Source organism: Hemiscyllium ocellatum, chromosome 11, assembly GCF_020745735.1.
Source record: "Hemiscyllium ocellatum isolate sHemOce1 chromosome 11, sHemOce1.pat.X.cur, whole genome shotgun sequence".
NCBI lineage: Eukaryota > Metazoa > Chordata > Chondrichthyes > Orectolobiformes > Hemiscylliidae > Hemiscyllium > Hemiscyllium ocellatum.
Window position 1 is genome coordinate 32,179,921 of NC_083411.1, and position 3,498 is coordinate 32,183,418.

The window sequence follows — 3,498 nt, forward strand, 5'->3', positions numbered from 1 at the left end:
TTTGGGAAGAAAAAAAACTATTTTTTCAAAATACCTAGAGAACAAGCAATTTTATTTTGCAGTTTTGATTCTAAGTGATTTATTGTCATCTTTATCAAATATTTCTAAAATCTCTTTGGGGTCTGGGATACATTATTTTGCCTTTATTTCATACTGAAGTGGACTCATAGTTTAAAATAAGTGTATACTGGAAAGAAGTAGAACACCTTTCCTGACCATTAGACATAAAGCTGTTTGTATTTGCTTAACTTTCAGAATTGAAGCTTCATTTAATATCTTGAAGGGGTAACTAAGAACAGAGATTAAAGGAAACATGGGGAAACCAAATAGGTTGAAACTATGACAAACATAGGACAATGATACAAAAAATCAAAAGTAACTTATACAACAACATCAAAGGGATTTTATTCTGTATCAAAATGTAACAGATGCAAAATATAACAATTTTGAAATATTATCATATTGTTACTTTGGAAGTATATGGGCCCACTTGGTGGAATCTTGACACCAATGTTTCTACATTAAGAACAAAACATGGCTGTTGAAAATGGATTAAATAAAATTATAAAGGAAATTCAGTATTGTTCTGTTTTTTGTATGCATTTGTTCTAACCCTCCTGAAACTATGCTACAATGTATTATTGACCATTAATATTAGAGTGCTTTGACTTTTGGAGTAGGCTGTCCTTTGGTGAAAATTATGGTTTGTGTTGTGTCAAAAAGGAATTGTCATCTTTATGTATTCTTTTAAAATCATTTAAAAATGATTTTACAATCACTTGACTTTTTTCAGGAGGATATTGTTGATGGGTAACATTTTTTGTTTATTTGGATTGTGTGGTTTTTAGAGCTTTAAGCATTCTGTTGTAATTCTGTTCTGTTTTGTTTATATATTTAAAGAAAACCTCTTCAAAAGACTGATATATGGGTAGTAGAGAGCTATAAGGATTTTCAAAGCTGACTCACTAATATTGTTTTGATGTTAAAATTATCTCAGTATATTGTAAGGCCTGATTAGTGTGGCAGTACTGCTGAAGTGAAACCCACAACAGTAGGTAGTTTCATATTCAAAGAGCACTTCGGCTCTGATTGAATAGGTGGAGTTGCTGAATGACCGATAACATGCCACACAAATTTAAACCTAAAGCAAAATATTTTGGTTCTGTGCATGCAAGTTCATATTTGTACACTTGTTCAAAGCACCTGTATTTAAGTTCTTAAAATTATTGTAAGATCACTGCTGTGCACATTTGTGATCTTTTCAGTGGTAAACATAAAATATAAAGTCTCTGATTTCAATTATTCAGATTCCCCAGATTCTTGATTACTGTACCTTCAAAGCCTGTAACTTTCAGAAATATTTTATAAAGTGGATTGAAGTTAATTCTGTATTTTCCTCTTTTTTTTTAAAGAGACTCAATGCTGACACTGACAGGCCTTCTTTGGTCATGTTTTTGCTTCTCTTTTGTTAGGGGATGTTATATTTTATATTCATCAACATTAATGGAGTTGTTGAACCTCATCAGATGAAGGAATTGAATTAACTCAGTGCCAAAATAACACAGTCAGTGCTTCAGCTACTCTCAGCTCAAATTTGTAAATCAATTTATCATGTTGGCACATCTTCAGCGTCTAAGTTGATCTCTACAAAATAGGAGGTTGACTTCTACACCAAATATAAAAGTGAACCATTAATGGGTCACCATTTTATAATGTTAACAGTATACATGTAAAGGTGGCCATGTCTTAAACTCCCCTGCATCTTTACAACATGCTTGATCTCTTTCATCCATTTAGAGAGTGTGTAAAATATGCATCTTCAGAATGAGAAACTAACGCTGACTACATATGCAAGTATAGCGTGTCATAGCTGAAAAACATCATTAATTTATACATCGTATATGCAAACCATGAATTTTGGGTATGGAAAAATGTGGTTGACGTGTTGGATTCATTTACATGTTATAAATTTTGGTCATTTTGCTTATTCCTTAGAACCAATTCCTTTCCATTTACCTTTTTCCCCTTTTTTTAAAAAAAAGAAATATATCAACCAAAAGGGGTGAAAGAATGGTGAAGCTGAATGTAGATTTTTTCCAACTTCAGGACTTTTGAAAAGACACCGATGCGATTTAGTCTCCCAATTTATTTAATGCAGTATCCGTTGTTGGAAAGTAATAAAAAAAAGTTTTAGTGCATTGAGAACTTTGGATTAATCCATTCTCATGCTCCCATTTCTAGAAGTTACTATTAATCAGCAAGCTTGAATGTGGTGTTCGAATGAAAATTTCAGTTCATACTGGTTTCAGATAGCTTGATAACAAGCCTCTTATGGAGTTGAGTTGTAAGTGTAGAGTAGACAAATTATATTGTATAACAGTCTAATGTTAATGTATTTTGATAGGCGCAATGTTAAATATGCTAAGAACATAAAATCACTGAACTTTGAATAGCTTCTGTTATGGCCCATTAAAACAAGTTACAGTTTGAACATCTGAATAATTTGTAATCATTATAAAATCTAAGAAGTGGGATGAACAAGGGATGTATATAGTTTGATTAAAATGTTAGAACAGACTTCTATTTTGGAAATAATTTACATTACTATGTTATTTTCACAAGTTACCTCCAAGTTTCCTGTACCTTGCCATTTTTTTTGAGTTTTCCTCACAATAAAAGATGCCAAAGCTAAATGCCTATCTATAAAAAAGAATCATTTTTAGAAAATAAATCTCCTTGGTCAGATACATTCAACAAAAAAGATTTTCTAGCTTTCACAATGACTGAGTTTTCATTCCCTCCAAATTCGTATCGTAAATGCAGCAAGAACTGAGCATAGTGAGGCAATGTTTGAGTTAGTTTCTGTGCCTTTTATTGGGAGCAAGGTGGGGCAAGTTGTAACTGAGAATTTGGTATGTGCTGAGGTATTAATCTGAAGATTGCAAAAAAATAACTGAAATACAACATCTTCAACAAGGAAATTGGCTGGAGAGAAAAATTAAATTGCCCCAGCTAATGACAAATTGTTCCCTAAAATGCTTTACCACTTTCTTGTAATACCATAATTTAAAAAAAAATATTGTGGCATTTGTGTCTGTCCAAAGAAAAAGTACAGTTTGTGGCATTGTGATATTATCACTAGATTAGTTTTCTAGTGACTCAGGGAATTGCTCTTGGGACATGGATTCGAAGCCCTCTTTGGCAGAATTCAGTTAATTTGGAATTAAATCATCATGGCTGTGGAACACTTTGTCATAAAACCTATTTGATTTACCAATGTCCTTTTAGGGAAGGAAATTCTGCCATTGTTCTCTGGACTGGCTTATGTCCCAACTATAAATGCACAGCTGACAGGTTGACAGTCTTTTAAATTGCCTCACAAGCCACTCTGATATATCCAGGTAGTAATTTACATAAAAGGAATGAAACTTAGACCACCCGGAAGCAACCAAAACATCAAAAATGACATCAGGTCAAGCATAGTTAAGGACACCACAT